The sequence below is a fragment of the Anabrus simplex genome, chromosome 7 (assembly GCF_040414725.1).
Source record: "Anabrus simplex isolate iqAnaSimp1 chromosome 7, ASM4041472v1, whole genome shotgun sequence".
NCBI classification, from domain to species: domain Eukaryota; kingdom Metazoa; phylum Arthropoda; class Insecta; order Orthoptera; family Tettigoniidae; genus Anabrus; species Anabrus simplex.
Genome location: NC_090271.1, coordinates 202,506,677 through 202,524,578, shown reverse-complemented (window position 1 = coordinate 202,524,578; position 17,902 = coordinate 202,506,677). Strand labels below are relative to the sequence as shown.

General features: G+C 40.1%; 1 protein-coding gene across 3 annotated transcripts in view; it reads right to left on the bottom strand.

Annotated features, from left to right (window-relative positions):
- Nucleotides 1-17,902, bottom strand: part of LOC136877470 (ubiquitin-conjugating enzyme E2Q-like protein 1) — a 1,121,162-nt gene that overhangs the window by 506,987 nt on the left and 596,273 nt on the right. For all 3 annotated transcript variants that reach the window (XM_067151528.2, XM_068228659.1, XM_068228658.1), the window contains exon 3: nucleotides 7,957-8,010. The gene's annotated coding sequence lies outside the window, so the exon portion shown is untranslated. The remainder of the gene's footprint in view (nucleotides 1-7,956; nucleotides 8,011-17,902) is intronic.

The window sequence follows — 17,902 nt, the reverse complement described above, 5'->3', positions numbered from 1 at the left end:
ATGATACGAAATGATATTGGAGTATGTTTATGGAATGAAGAATGACAGGGAAAACTGGAGTACCCGTACAACAAATCTCTCATGGAGTGACCGGGATCTGAACCACGGAACTCAGCGATGAGAGGCCGGTGTGCTCTTGCCTGAGCCACGGAGGCTCTAAACGGTTAACTATTACAAAATCAAACTATCCCTGTGTATCGAAAGAATATTGGATATGCATTCATATCAAATATCTTCTCAGTTGGTCGGATAAATTTGGCGTGATTGAGCGAGTAAGGAACAGACTCTATCGCATTTTTTCCGGGCTGAATAACTCACCCGGTAGAGCGCTGGCCTTCTGACCTCTAGTTGGCAGTTCGATCCTGGCTCAGTCTCGTGCCGGTAGATTTACTGGCACGTAAAACTGTTGCGCAAAATCCATGCACCTCGGCGTCTCCGAAAACCGTAAAAGTACTTAGTGGTACGTAAAACCAGTAAAATTAATCAAATTATCTCATTTTAAGCTATTATGCGATTTTTCCCTTGGTTTCCCAAGTTCACACCAGGCAAATACAGGGGCTGTACGTTAATCGGCCATGGACTCAACGTTCATAGCCCTGTCCATTTTCCATATAATCGTCGCAAAAACCTACGTGAGTTAGTGCCTTGTTATATCGCTAGCAAAAATTATTATTATTATTATTATTATTATTATTATTATTATTATTATTATTATTAGGGGCTGCCTGGATGAGGCGGTAAAGGCGTGCTCGGTTCGCACGGAAGGATGTGGGTTCGAATCCCCATCAGGAAGTCGTAAAATTTAAGAAACGAGATTTCCACTTCCGGAGGTGCACATGGCCCTGAGGTTCACTCAGCCTACACCAAAAATGAGTACCAGGTTAATTCCTGGGGGCAAAGGCGGTCGAGCGTAGAGCTAACCACTCTACCCCATCACGTGCCGAGGTTAACAATGGTGGAAGCCTTTACCTTCCACTCCTCCCAAGGCCTTCATGGCCTGTACGGAGGTGACTTTGCTTTGCTTTTTATTATCATTATTATTATTATTATTATTATTATTATTATTATTATTATTATTATTATTATTATCATCATCATCGTATTAGAATAATCTTTAACACAGCCAATATTACTTTGGAAATCCAAGGAATGTTATTCAAATTGTGACAAATTGTTGCAACGTCAAGCGTATTCTACGTTGCGTGAAGCAGTTCTACTTCATTACAATAAGATGGACACATCGGACATCGAAACAAATGTTTCATGGTTTGTTCTTCACCGCATTCGCACTTCATTTTGTCAGCATCTATGTAGCTCCATCTCGCAAGGTTGACTTTGGACGTGCCCACTCCTGTCCTCAGTCTCTTTAGAGTCGGATACAGTCTAGTTTTAATTGTAGCCAGTGTCTCATCTGTCTCGGGATGTTCGGAATCTTGGTTTTCTACAGCCGTACTCTTGCCGTTTCAGGCGTTCTCATTAGTACTTGTGATGTTCGCAGGAAACTTTTCCTGGAGTTAAGTCTTTGAACTGGGGGTACATGGCCGTGCAGTGGATGAGAACTTTCTTGTTCTAATCTAATCCTCTCCTTGTTCGCAGCTACTTCTCTACGAATACAGGGTGAAGAAATCCCTATAAACTGATACAGACTGTCGACTGGAATGAACTTTGAGCAATCTGCCTCTAACCTACAGGTCTCATTGAGGACCATGTCCACCTGTTTGACATGAGATAATTAATACCAAACTAGATATGCATATTCTGCGACAGAGTAACAAAGGGCCATAGCTAATTTGCCAATAGTATGGCCTTTGCTTAGAGCTATTGTGGCTCAAGCTGCAGCGCGCCGGCCTCTCACCACTGGGTCCATGGTTCAACTCCCGCTTACTCCATGTGATATTTGTGCTAGACAAAACGAAGGCGGGACAGGTTTTTATCCGGAAACTTCGGTTTTCCCTGTCACCTTTCATTCCAGCAACACCCTCCAATGTAATTTCATTACGTCTGTCATTGCCCCAGAGGAGTGCAGCAGTCGGCACAATTCCTATCCTACCGAGCTCGATAGCTGCAGTCGCTTAAGTGCGGCCAGTATCTAGTAATCGGGAGATAGTGGGTTCGAACCCCACTGTCGGCAGCCCTGAAGATGGTTTTCCGTGGTTTCCTATTTTCACACCAGGCAAATGCTGGGGCTGTACCTTAATTAAGGCCACGGCTGATTCCTTCCTATTCCTAGGCCTTTTCAATCCCATCGTCACCAAAGACCTATCTGTGTCGGTGCGACGTAAAGCAAATAGCAAAACAAAAAAATTCCTATCCTCGTTGGTAGATGGGGGTTTCATTCATTTCATTTCTAACCCTATAGAATGACTGGAAACAGGCTACTATGGACTAAGCTACTGTGGTTCAGAAATTTTTATTTAGCGCCATTTAGGTTGCCACAGTGTTAATTTCAACATTACATTTTACTCTACCAGATGACACAGAAGCGGGTTTCTTTTGAGAGAACTGTAACTGATAAGAGATCTTGTATATGCCGAAAGTGGAGTGCTGAATGGACTGTCCGAAGCACCAGACTACATCTGCAAGGTCTGGACGCGCAACCTGTGGTGCTCTACCGCTAATCCAGAGAGCGATCTATAGGAAATATGTTTATCTCCGTTGATTAAGATTCTGACCTCCTTTGGGAGATATTTTCCTGCAGGAAAAGGCAATCAACAAGATTTATCATTTCAATAGGAAGAACTACGTGACTTTTATGCCTGTGTCGTAAACTTTAATAGACCACCACGACTGAGCTATTCTGAAAATGTCACGAGAGATTAATCGTTAACATTTAATGGAAATAACTTCCCACTATTATGCACAGCCATCACAGGAAGACCTTTAAAATTATTATGAAAAACCATCGTAACCATTTCCGACCAGTTTTTCTGGAATGTACTCGCCCGTATTACCCACCGGAATCTGTAAATAAAAGTGGCACGCAATCTCCTTCAACGAAGGATTTCAATAGACATAGAACCATGTTTTGTTACAGTAAATTAAGTCATCTATAACGAAAACGATTTTATTTTACTGAGGCACTACTGTCGAACAGAAAAGATCCCTCATGGTTGAGATTTGTTGAGGATAAACTTAACCATGATAGGTTAATATGGTTGTTTGATCCGTATTGACTAGTCTGAATGTTCGAGCTCGATAGCTGCAGTCGCTTAAGTGCAGCCGGTATCCAGTAATCGGGAGATAGTGGGTTCGAGCCCTACTGTCGGCAGCCCTGAAGATGGTTTTCCGTGGTTTCCCATTTTCACACCAGGCAAATGCCGGGGCTGTACCTTAATTAAGGCCACGGCCGCTTCCTTTCACTTCCTAGACATTTCCTATCCCATCGTTGCCATAAGACATATCTGTGTCGGTGCGACGTAAAGCAAAATAGCAAGAAAACCTAGTCTGAATGTATTACAGAACTATGTATTACTTACCACTGATGAAGGGAATGGATGACTGCCCGCCGAAACATGTATGATTAAATAAATAGTTTTCTTTCATTAAAAAGGTGTATTGACAAGGCGGATTCAAACAAAACTATTTTAAATAGTTATGTAATACATTTGTTAAGGAGTCATATTCTTTCCTGTCGACTCAGTTAATACAACGTTAAATTTTTAATTCTATGGAAACATTAATTATAACACAATAACTTACCCGTAAAAAGTTATCCCAACAAAAATAATATTCTATTTTTTACAGGTATGTTATTCGGCAGTGAATTGATGTACAACTCCTTGGGTCTCTATGTTTGTGGCTCGCACATGAAGGTACTTGAAAGCGTTGGGCTTCTTGGGTATGCTATGCTCTATTTCGTAGAATCATATCCCACTGCAGTCCGTTCATATTTGAGAGTGCTTTAAAGAAAGTTACCGGTGCCAATAGATTTACCGGCATGTTAATATAGTGGATCATTAATAATTTATTTGTTCGTAAACTCAGATATCTTCTAATTTATTAGAAATTTGAAAGCTTAACATGTTTGTAATAAATTAAAATGCTACATACACTGTCGGAAAAGTCCTCAAGGACAAGGCCAGTTTACTTACAAGCGATGCGATAGGTATATATACTGTATATGGAGTATATGATTACAAATTCAGATCAAATGAAACACATGTCACAGTGAAGGGTGCCCAAACTGTCGCATCAATACACAGAATACCCCCTCTGGCGGCAACGCAGGCATGTATTCGCGCATGCAAAGGATCATAAAGGTCATAAAGGTTCCGAATGACATCCTGCGATAGATTGTCCCAAGTATCTTGCACCTTTTGATAAAATTCGGCAATGGTTCTTGCAATCTCTGGAGAAGGTGTAAGTTAATTAAATGAAATAAGTTGCATAATGATAGATACGTACTGAACTGTGGTTACAATAGAGTAAATTAATGTATTATTTGGGTCCACCTTTTCAATACAAAATGTAAATAGTTTAAATTACATAAATGATTAGGGACTAGTTTCGACCTAGTAATAGGTCATCATCAGCCTAAAGCAAAATTAAAACACAAAATATCGAAGAAATTAAACAATCTAAAGACACGTACGGTCTCGTAAAAGTACATACCATGTGAGATATTGTGCAGCACTATGTTAAAAAAATAACTCTCTGAAAGAGATTCATAATAAGTCCAGTGCATATTAAGAAGATGTTATAGAAAGGAATCCTTGAATTGCTGGAATATGCTGGCTCCTTTAAGATGCAGACCTTAATATGCACGGGACTTATTATGAATCTCTTTCGGAGAGTTATTTTTTAACATAGTGCTGCACAATATCTCACATGGTATGTACTTTTACGAGACCGTACGTGTCTTTAGATTGTTTAATTTCTTCGATATTTTGTGTTTTAATTTTGCTTTAGGCTGACGATTACCTAGTACTAGGTCTAAACTAGTCCCTAATCATTTATGTAATTTAAACTATTTACATTTTGTATTGAAAAGGTGGACCCAAATAATACATTAATTTACTCTATTGAACGTGTAAGGTCCCGCTTCGTCATGTCCCATACGTGTTCAACAGGCGAGAGATCCATTGATCTTGTTGGCCAGGGCAGTTGTGCACCACGTAGATCGCGTTGCGTTGCAGCAGATGTATGTGGACGTGCATTGTCTTCTTGAAAAAGCACATCGCCTTCCTGCAAAAGAAGTGGCAGTAGCACAGGGACAACAACCCGTGCAATGTAGTGGGCACTGTTTACGTTACCTTGCATAAACACCGACTGTGACCGCAGGTTGTTACTGATGGCCCCCTACACCATGAGGTCTGGGGTGGAACGTGGGTGTCGTGAGCGAATGCACTTTGGAACAGGCCGCTCACCAGGTCTACGCCGTACACGTATACGCCTGTCACTTGTATACAGACAAAACCTACTCTCGTTACACTGAAGACAACAGAGGTGCCGGGCTGAGTGGCTCAGACGGTTAAGGCGCTGGCCTTCTGACCCCAACTTGGCAGGTTCGATCCTGGCTCAGTCCGGTGGTATTTGAAGGTGCTCAAATACGTCAGCCTCGTGTCGGTAGATTTAACCTACTGGCACGTAAAAGAACTCCTGTGGGACTAAATTCCAGCACCTCGGCGTCTCCGAAAACCGTAAAAAGAGTAGTTAGTGGGACGTAAAACAAATAACATTATTAGACAACAGAGCGCCATTCACCTCTCCAGTCGACTCTCGCGCGACACCGGAGTAGCGGTGCTTGGCGGTGTCGTTGTGTCAGTGGTGATCGTGATCCTGCTGCAAGCAGACTGGTCCCAATGTTTCTTGGTGACACAGCAAGTGCAACATGTGACCGGATTTCGTTCCTGGATGACATTCGATCGGCCACTATTGCTCGCACAATGCGTCGATCTTAACGTGCGTCTGTATTGCGCGGACGTCCGGAGCCTGGTCTACGGGTGTGGCAATGTTCCACAGACCACCGCTGAAAGCAGCGACATACCACCGATACATTGCACTCAACATGTGCAGCAATGCATCGATACGTCCATCCAGCTTCCCGCAGCCCCACAATGCGACCATGTTCAAATGGCTGCAGTTGTTCTACAGGAGCACGCATTCGTCAGCGGGGCATGGTTGTACCCTAGAATGAATGATGCAAACACTGATCACCTCTAATCTCAGCACAGTTACTGCCTGCAGAGTGAAAAACAGAGTGCGCACGAACAGATCTGATCACCGATGTCCGTGGCAAATGAATCACTAACACAACAATCCCTCAGTATGCACATATATACTGGTGCCACTGAACACTGTCCTTGAGGATATTGCATGTTTTTTCCGACAGTGTATTTACAAAGTCATGTTCAGTGAAAACCAATGTTTAGTAAATGTGATCTTATTCTTATTAGTGGATCAGAGTATGGAGTATGGTATTTCTGTGTTTATTGAACATTTCTGACCATTTCCAAGTCACACTTGGTAGTTGTTTATCATCCCTTGCAGCCTGGTTATAGTGTACTGAAGTTATTTTAAACTGAACTGCCATCATCAACGGTAAATACTTCCGACACGCAATTTGCTTCTCCATAACATGGATTCATTATTACAGCCACTTTGAAGTCTCTTCCGGACATATTTTCTATTATCTGGCATATTTATTCACAAAACATTCCTTCAACTTTAAGAAGTATAGTCCAGTTAAGAAATGTGTAAAGTTGCTTGGAGTAAATTGAAGTAATTGCGTGGCCCATCTCCTATCTGTCTTGCGAGCTACATACGTTTAGAAACTCATATATAACGGTCTTGTAACCAGGCGCCAATCACTTAAAGCTCCACTTAAGATCAAAAAGTCTGCATTCTTCAATAATGTAAAACCTGAAGCCTCTTTGAATTATTATTATTATTATTATTATTATTATTATTATTATTATTATTATTATTATTATTATTAGATACGGCCATCTGTGTGCCATTTTTACACAATCTGCCTGCCGTCTTGTCACGCAGAATATTGCTCTTCTCTTTGCACTCTCGCCAAATATCCTTAAGTCGGGTTACTCCTTCCTCGCTCTTCCACAGAGATATTCCGTGGCTTGGTCAATGACTTTTCCGATGCATTTGTCATTCTCGCTACATCTTTCCCTAAATGTCGTTCTGTCCTGTACCCCTTCCCCCTTAGAACCTACTTCCGCTACCTCTGCAAGCCACCTAGGCTGTGTTTGCCACTTCTTCTTCTGTACTAGATCCATCCTTCTAATGTGTCCGTGAAAGGTCAGTCTCCTTTTCCTCATCGTTGCCGTAATTTTTTCGATGGTTTTATAGAGTTCCTGGTTCGATCCCAATCCGAAATCATATTGGCCCTTTCGCGATCTTTTGGAACTCAACATTTACCAAAGGAATCTTCTTTCTCTTCTTTCGAGGACTGAGTCTTCCACCCTGGCCAGCGTTTTTATTATTATTATTATTATTATTATTATTATTATTATTATTATTATCATCATCATCATCAAATTGATTAACTTGAAGTTGACTTTTCTATCCCCTCTTTGTTACTTGCCTAACGTCGAGTGAACAGCTTAAACTTTCCGACACCGGGTGAGTTGGTCGTGCGGTTAGAAGCACGCGGCTGTGAGCTTGCATCCGGGAGATAGTGGGTTCGAATCCCACTGTCGGCAGTCCTGAAAATGATTTTCCGTGGTTTCCCATTTTCACATCAGGCAAATGCTGGGGCCGTACCTTAATTAAGGCCACGGCCGCTTCCTTCCTACTCCAAGACCTTTCCTATCCCATCGTCGCCATAAGACCTATCTGTGTCGGTGGGACGTAAAGCCGCTAGCAAAAAAAAAAAAAACCTTTCCAACAATGCTGAAGGAGTGGAGCAGAAGCCTTAGTCTTAATTAATGTCCAGTACTACCGTCATGTTAGAACACAATTTAAAAATATTCTTATAGGTAAAGAAAATTTACTTACGTTCATGAAAGTCTGTTGGAGACCGGTTCGCACGATGGTCAGTTTTAGAACGATCTGAAAATAAATATGAACGTATTTTAGTGATCATAATTCATAATCATGTAGTAGTACTAGTAGTAGTAGTTTACAGTAATTTATTTGGCCAGTGTGCGTGTTCTAATGTGTTGTTGTAGAGGATGATGATGATCGTGGGTAAGAATAGGGTGAACCAGGATGTCTCCTGTCGAAAAACGCGAAGGGTCCACTCAAGGGCTCCCCTCATTATCATCATCATCATCATCATCATCATCATCATCATCATACCTGCACTCCATATAGTATGAGCACCGCGGATAAGTTTGAAACTCAACCCAGGATTTTGGCACGCAATCTAGTGATTAGGAATTATATAGCCCATACCACCATGGCCGGTCAGTATTCTGATGATGGAACATTTTCCCCACCAACGGGACTCGAACCGTCTAAGCACATTGTCACATCATAAAGACTTGTCACCTTAACGTTCATTGCCACGATACGGGGTTTACTTATCTATTAACGAGAGACTTTTCGAGCGAAACACAAGGGTCGATAACACCCCGTGTGGTTGACATCATCTCCACATACAAAGGACCTCCCAGACGTATCACTGATCTATCCCATTGTGTTAACACCTTACTTCTCCTTTGTCTGCTTAATGCTCGTTGACAGGTTATTTGCTCCAAAGGAGGAAGCAGAACGGTGACCTGACTGAACTCAGCTTGGTTTACACTCCTTTGCTAATGGAAGTGAATTTGACGATCAGAGAGAGTTCCGTAAAGTAAACCACAGTTCGTCAATAGACAACCTCGACATAAGTAATATCCAACGTATTGTCTTACAGCGAATTAGAGACAGTCAATTACACGGTAGTGGGAATGGTAGCGGGTATTAAGAAGCGAGGTTGTAGCTTTACATTACTACGCGGTTCCCACAGATCTTGAAATGCAATGCATGTCAGGGAAATAGTTTACTTAGTGAATTACCTTCTATAATGTGGTGAGTCAGTGAATTTTTTTGAATTTAGTGACAAATGTGTTCTACATAAAAACTGAAGGGAATATTTTCTGAGATTTAAGTACACAAGTAAATTATTTTTTAATCCATGAATGTTGGTTATGAACCCCAGTGATTATTAACTGAGGGACTAGCAATTATTTTAGGTGTACCTAATATTACCGTAGTATTTACCACCTGGTATTTTCTTTGTAGTAGATTTTAATGTATAAGAGGTAGAGGCTGGTGTAAGATGACAGCAAAGAAAACTGTCTTCAGTGAACAGTGGCTTGATTAAAAACTAAATCCTCAATTAGTTGACTGACTTTGTAAAGGATCAGATATTCTTATATCTTAGGCACACCAAGAATCATGTAAATGGAATGGGACACAAGCAGCTGAACCACAGTTATCATTAGAAAACTTGTTTCGTCATGTGTAACATCTTATAGTGATCAAAATACACGTGAGGAGAATAAAATACTGCTAATAGAAATTTGAGATGGTTCTCGTAAACTAGATACAAGTCATCCTGAGTCTTCAAAATGTGACGTCAGCACAGGATCAGTTCATGAAAATTAACTGTCAATTGAGTATGTCTCAAGAGCAGAGCTTGTCTGGGCATTGATGACAGTAAATAACACAAAGACACCATGGCATTCGTTTTAGGAGAAACGTTTCTATTAATGTTTTCAGATATTGCTATCACCTCAAAATATAAAATAGGGAAACAAAATGTTAATAATAAATTTATTGCAACTAATGGTCATAATATATTGAACCCGAGTGACTTAGGCCCATAATCAATCATGATTTGATCGGTAAAATAATATGATACATTTATTGAAATACAGAGGAGTGTATTTGAAAATATTTCGTTTAGGTAATGTTGAAATCAGAGCGAAGGAAGGACGACAGACTGGAGCCTGACGGATTAGCTCAACACGACAACTTTTAGCTACTTCACAGCAGGGAATATCATTAGTTGGCGTACAAGGAAATACAGAGTCCACAAATAAGTCTTGGTCAGAAAGAGGAAGGGGGAGAATCATACAAAGAAAACCCACCACATGAGTAAGACCTTGGGATATTTTTGGTAGGACGGAAATTCCATGACCTCATGGAAAAGTACAGCGGCTGAGTGTACGTTCGCTAGCCTAAGTTCGAGCAGGTGGAGATTTAAATCACGTGACCGCTTGCCGGCCAATAGTAAAAATTTGATGGGAGACTCAGTGATACCATCTTAAGGAATGATGGATGAGATATTTTCGTAACTACAAAAGTATTCAGTAATAAATTAATATGAGTACGCGGATGAATGTAATGAATTTATTAGATGTCACGCATGGAAAAATAATCAATACTTATTGGCAAATTAATTAAATTGAAGGCTGGATTTCTTGGAAACCGGACAGCTTGAATCTCATTGGCTGAAAGAAGACCACGTTGTCAGAGACGCTTACGAAGGCGCGAAATGTGAGGAGCGAAATCCACCCATATCTCCTAAATCTGTGATCACCTGGAGTTCATATTTTATCCAGCAGATATGCTAGCGGAGTGGATTAATTTGATGTAAATTTTAACTTCCAATTCGGAGTGCAAGTACCGATATTAAAAATCCACCCCCTCCCTAAGGGGCATGACGTCAACGAATCCGCGGGAAAAAGGCTTCATCCATATATACGGAGCTGAATTGACGGTCGCCAGCACACTTGTCTTGAATCGTTGGAGCTGAATTGACGGTCGCCAGCACACGTGAATTGAATATCGGGAGTTGAACTGTTGGTCGCCGGTAACTTAGAATTCTACGGACGTACAGTCATTTAATGGCGCGAGCATCCGCCAGTGTTTGTAAAGTGTGATCGCGCTCAAGCAACATGTTAAACCTGGAAATAGTTAACGTAGGATAGTGTTTTTTTTTATTTATGAATAATCAGTGACGTAAAGTAATTACCCTGCAAGAGAGTAGTATAAAATATATCACCATAAGTACGTACATAATAGACTGTGTGACGAACAGTACTTTAAGGAAGTAGTAGCCTGTACTTAGCTATACCGAACCGATGTAATGAACACGTCAAGAATGCCGTATAAATCGGGCGTATCGCGACGGGCGAAATAGTTGACACCTCGTCGTACGTGTCCAGGTCCATTGTGCGGTAGGTGGACGAAGATTAAATAGTGTAAATATATTAAATTCTTGGGTCTAGGATAGAAATTTGTTGTATCCAAATTAAAGTATACAGTGTTAACGTAGTAAATGGTGAAGGTTTGTGGTAGTCAAGATATGAGTGTAAAATAATAATGTGCCAGGAAATCTTTTGTGAAACTACGCCATCAAGGATGGAGGAGTAAAACGCAGAGAGGGGCTGGATGAAGCCTCTCGTCTGCAAAGCTGCAATGGAATACCGATAACTAAGATGAGTACTAAACTGTAAAATATATTTGGGAAATGTTATCGTGATGGGAAAAATGGGAATAATTTGATTATACTTGGTTACCTTCTGTAACAAGATGGGTCGCTTAACGACCCCATCCTAAATTTGTAGCACGGACAGTAGTAAATCATAATAATGTAAATAATCGGGTCTTTTATGTATTCAGTTTGTTGGAGATGTAAATTTGTATATATAGTGTAGTACGTTAAGTCATGCATGCATTCATAGTTTCTTTGTAGTCGATAATTTTCTTTACATTTGATTTTGGTTATGCTAGTTAAATAAGACCCGATATGTGCTTTTATGTTTTGTCATTTTAACGAGCCATTTAATGACATGGAAGGAAAATCCAGCTTCGCCATACCAAGTGTGTTTTGTTGTAATTAATATGGTCATATTTTCAAAGTGAAGTTGTTAAATTTGTGAGATGCAATTAATATAAAATTTCCAAGTAAATCATATCTGGAGTGTTTAGTGCCAGAATAAATTGAATTTGTAAAAGGGGTTATGCGTTAAACATAATAAGAGTGGACTACCGAGTTACAGGCGAAATTATTATTTTTTTTTAAATATTAATAATAATAATAAATAAATAATATAACTATTTTTTTTTGTGAAGATATTTCTTTTTTAAATATGATTTGGAGATAATAATAATTTATGTGATCAAGTGTTGAGTTTATTGTGAATCATTTAATGACGGGAGGTCGTTTTAATCTGGAATTAAAGTGCGTGATAATTTAATTTGATCGAATAATAATATTGAAATGTAGATCGGTGTTAATAATCCGTACATGTTAATGAACGTGTGGTTTAAATTACGGTCCAATATTTTTTTTACGTATAAATGTCGCGTTTTGAAGTTGCGATTCATTAGCCGGAACATGTAGTGCTAATATTACGAGACCATGATTGTCAAATTTTGGTAAATATAATTTCAAGATGTTACGATTATTTGTGGAGAATGAACTAAGGCATAGATCCAAATGAGATAGAAAATGTGAAAGAATTTGCAGTCAGATAATAAAAGGTCGTACGATGTCCGAAATGAATAAATAAGTCAGTTGATAATTCTGTGAGGAATAAATAAATGAATCGAGGAATATTGAGATAGAGAGGAAAATAAATTCCGTACGAGAGACACTTAGGATATTGATATGAGTGTAAAATGTACGGGCAGTGTCACAGAGAAATACTGAGTTACGCAGCGGGTAGAATTCGAACCCGTGACAGCATGTACGAAATAAATAGACTGCACAGTTATTCGTTGAGATACAACGGATCTAAGGATAATGAGAGTTCAGATTCCACAGAAATGGTCGTATATTGTATTCATTGTAATAACGAGTGTGAACAATCATGATGTCGTGATAATAATAATAATAAATATTGCAGATAAAGGATTGGACCGCCTTAATTAAATGAGCGTTGATAAGGATGTTAAACGGGAATCTAAATGATAACATGCAACCGATAATAATAATAACAATGTAAGGACGATGTTAAATCATCGCGGTCAGATTAATAATAATTGTCATAATAATAACTGTAATGATGTCGTTGGTTGATCAGTGGAATGTTGGTAATTGCACCGATATCTTAATATATATGTTTTGGCGCAAGTGACCGGTTCATTAATAATAATAACCTTTTAAGTGACGTGAATAATAATAATATCTTGAGTCACCTATTCATTAATAATAATAATAACCACGAGAGGGATATAATAATAATAACAGTAATAACCATTTGTGTTTGCATCCCGCATAATAATGATGATATTAATCAAACGTGACAGTGCCAGGAACCGTTGAATAATAATAATAATAATAATAATAATAATAATAATAATAATAATAATAATAATAATAATAATAATTTCGAGGATGATAATTTTGTGGATTAAATTATTTGGTGACAACGTCCCTCTATTCGTATGTTGAATAATGAGAATGATAATATTAGAGTCTTTTGGTATCTTTTTATTGTACGGTTTCCGTATGGGACGATGTGACAGTCATACTTGCGTGTTTGTTTAATTCGCTCGCGATGCGAGGGGGGTCACTGGCACGGTATTTCCAACCGCTTCTCGTTATCTCATCTGTGTCAGTAGTCTACTGAGGCTAACTGGTGACAATTCAGATCACATGTAAATAAAATGTAAATGCTAATTCATTGGTATGGTATCAGCTGGATATCGTGAGATAGGGACTGTCCGTGGAATCCAGTTTTCGCACTTCACGAGAAACATTACCCAGTCCGAGTACCGGTCTCGGAAAAATGTATATAGCCGGAGTACATCATCTTAGTTAAATCGGGAAGCCGACCGTAACATGGGTTATGCTCGGGCTCCCGATAGAAGGAAGCTATATCCTTGAACAACGGTTCGGTTCAAATGGAATCGATCCGTAAATTATACCTCCAAAATGTCATTTTATTTCAGAAGCAACACAGCAAGATATTGATACCACTTGCGGTATGGCAAGTGATTTATATATGTAACATGTGTGTAAATTCAAATATTGTTGCCACGTGTATCAAAGTTTTATACGTCAAATGGCGTAATAAACCGCTCCTTCTGGCAAATTATTTCAAAGGAAACCACTCTCATAATCTTTTTATTGTAGTTAGATGATGCCCTTTTTAAAGTAACAGTCACTTCCTAGTCCTATCATGGAGTCCTTAAATTCAAGTTACAATCGAGCCTTCCCCCTTTTAATTTTAAGTTGCTCCGTTCATCCCCGTGTTCTATTATGCCGTTATATTTATATTTGATGATTTAAATAATGAACCGACACCCCTGAGATAAATGCTAGTCTGGGACTCGGGAGGTGGACGGGTGCAAAATGGCGCCCAACGTGGGGCTTTAAGAACGGCAAAGTGTTGCTTTAAGAACGGCAGAGAGGCCAATTTTATTGCTAATCAATTTTTATATTTTTATACTTTTTTTTCCAAATTTTATATTTTTAAATTTTTGATTTTTATTAATTGATGACCGCATCACGGTCAAGTGTGTGTTCACTGGTAACGTAGTATCATGCTAGAGTAAGGTTAGTTTCGAACGGAGCTAGATTTGACTAGTGTATTAATATAATCCATTGCTAATCTCTTCAAGTTTGGCAATGATTCAAAATTCAGTAAGCTCGAAGATTTGATGTTTCTCTTTTCCCATATGGAATTTAATATTTTTTTTGTTATTCAGGACTCCATTTAAATGTCATTGGACATGAGATGAATATTATAAACAGCTGTTTAGGAAGGCTTGAAATGGTAAAAATATTACTGAGCACCAGTTCAAGTTATTAGTTAAAAAGAGGTTGAGATGGTATAAATTAAAATTAACGTATTTCAGGGCAGGAGATTTCCAACTTCATCGTTGTTTTTTTTTATGTTGTTGTTGTTGTCATATTGGAGCGGTTTATTGTGAAATCTTAGGCGCAATCCAGCATTCAAGTTGAATGACCTGCAAATGTAAACAAGTTTTAGAGTCAAAATTTTTTTTTTGTTAAATGAAAGTTAGTGTAGGGGTATAATGTCATAGGATAGGGCCTAGACCCAATAGCGTATTCCTTCGTGTGCAGCAAGGCGAGAGGCCGATCGGCCCTTTTGCTTTCTCAAGAAAAGTTATAATGTCTGACGACGGTGGGGAGCGATCCCAGGACATAGTGGTAGAAGGACAGGGAGAGATGAAAGCTCTCACGTTAGAGGACTTAATGCAAGCGTTGGCTTTGAATAATGTTGCAATGGAACGTAGGTTCGATCAAGTACAGGCTAATAGTGTTTCATTAGAAAACAAAATAGATCAAGTACAGGCTAATAGTGTTTCATTAGAAAATAAAGTTGATCAAATGCAGGCTGATAATGTTTCAACTAAACATGAACTTGCAGAACAAATGAAGGTTAATAGTGTTTCATTAGAAAACAAAATAGACCAAGTACAGGCTGCGTGCGAAGTTAATAAAACAGAACTCAAGGCACAAATAGATGCAGTTCAGGCCGCGAGCGTAGCGATGGGACAGGAACTTAGGGACCAATTAACTCAAGTCCAGGAAGCATGTCACTTCGCGAAAGACGAATTAAAAGTGCACATGGATGCGTACATTACCATCGTTAATGAAAAGGTTGACCGCGTTAGAGATGAGGCTCAAATGGAACGCGCAGAAATTAAGGAAAAATTGAACGCTAGTGTCAAGGAACTCGCCGCTCTGCGATTAACTGATAAAAAAGACATAGAATCACACATAGAGGAAATTCGGGATGAGTGTAGGAAGGAGAATGACATCGTCCGGGGACAGGTAGAAGAAAAATGCGCGCAGATAGCTGGCACCTTGGACAAGCATGACAAGGGCATGAACGAGTTACGTGGGGAAGCCGCACGTACACTTGTCATCGTAGCAGGACTGAAAAACAAAGTCGAAGAACTAACTATAAATTTAGAAGACCGTAGCCAGAGAATAACTAAGTGCGAAGACGCAAACTTAGCGTTATTCCAGCGGACGGAAGATCTAATCGAACAGGGCCAATCATTTGCCGACACGGAAGTTCGCCTATTAGAACAATGCAAGGCGTATAATGGGCAAAATTCCGGCACAAAAGAAATAGCCAGTTGTAATCCCGACGCAATGGATGACATCCGAAAAGACTTGGAGATGTTGAAGGCTAGGTTGGAACCATCAGCGTCTAGCCAAGATTTTAACCTCCAATATCGCGAATACGAACCCCATGATAACCAGGGGATTCATAAGAAAGGAGGCCTATCCCATGCTGATACACACGGTTTCAAGTTTGAAAACAGAGATGGGTCGTCTACGTCATCAAGTGCTATCCCGACATCGGTGGTACACGTCATTAAGATGTCTGATGACAAGCCACCAAAGTTCGATGCCCGTGGGCATATCACCCCGAAAGGTTTCATCCGGGAAATCGCCGGTTATATAAATGAGAATAAAATACCAGTAGAGCGACAACTGCGAACGGTCGAGAAATTCCTAGACGGAGCACCAGCTGTATGGTTCAGGGCTTTCTTGTATACTTTTGAAGATTTTGAAGGATTTCGGCGGGCTTTTCTCCAAAAGTTCTGGAGTATTCAGGAACAGCAGGAGTTAAGGCTGGAAGTATACTCCAGACGATATTCGACATCTTCACCCACGAAATTCTCTGATTACTTTGTGGCACAATTTCACAAGCTACGGGAGCTTGATAATCCAATGAGCGAAACAGAATTGATTAGCGCCATTGGAAAGCAATTGCCATTCGAGGTCCAACGAATGATGATAGCGTCAAATGTCCAGACAGCTGTCGATGCGGAGGCTTTATTACGTCAATTAGACCTCACAACGCATCATTCGAACCCGAGACAAATTAGGAGCAGGGACCAACAGGTGAACAACATCGAACGGACAATCGAACCGAAGACCACTAGTACGAAGAACCAGGGAACTAGTACTGATCCGGAACCTCGTCGAACATATAATACGGAGTGGAAGCCGCGACAATGGACGAGACCAAGGAATTTTGCGGAAGGCAACCGGCAAACCAACCAAGGGAATTTTCGAGCTGACAGGGGATACCGTGGATTCCAGAGGAGTAATTATAGGCCGTATCCAGCTAGGAATCAAGGGAACCCGAGATATTACCAGGGAGGATCTCGTCAAGAGAAGGATGACAGATACCAAGAGTCTAGGCGGTATATAGAAGAGCTGAACAAGAGAAAATGGAAGGAGGCGATCCATGATCGAGGCCGTGATGAGGAAGCGACAGGAGCGGAGCGCTTGCAATTCCAAAGAGCAAGGAAAGGGGGCAGCGACTTGAACCCGAATGCACCGACGTTCGATTCGGGACAAGGAAACAAAGAGATGTGATTAGAAGCAGAGGATGAACGAGAGGAAGCAGATGACGAGCCGGAAGAAGATGATGTCGAAGAAGAGGATGAAGAAGATGACGGAAGGGAAGAAGAAGTCCAAGTAATCCATACACCGATTGAAGCAAGGCCATGTCCAGAGTGTGGAGAGATAGACAGAGACGTGCAGGAATTTGTCAATGCGATCCATGATATCGAAAGACAGAACGAGGAGTTAAGGTTCAGGAACCAGATGTTGAGAGACGAAATCAACAGCCGTCGCAGAACAGAGGATCCGATGTCAAATCATGATAGTGATGATAGGGACACATCATAAAAAAAATCTCATGATGCTCACTAGATTTTTTTTTACCTGGGCAAGAGGAAGATGAACCCGAGTGACTTAGGCCCATAATCAATCATGATTTGATCGGTAAAATAATATGATACATTTATTGAAATACAGAGGAGTGTATTTGAAAATATTTCGTTTAGGTAATGTTGAAATCAGAGCGAAGGAAGGACGACAGACTGGAGCCTGACGGATTAGCTCAACACGACAACTTTTAGCTACTTCACAGCAGGGAATATCATTAGTTGGCGTACAAGGAAATACAGAGTCCACAAATAAGTCTTGGTCAGAAAGAGGAAGGGG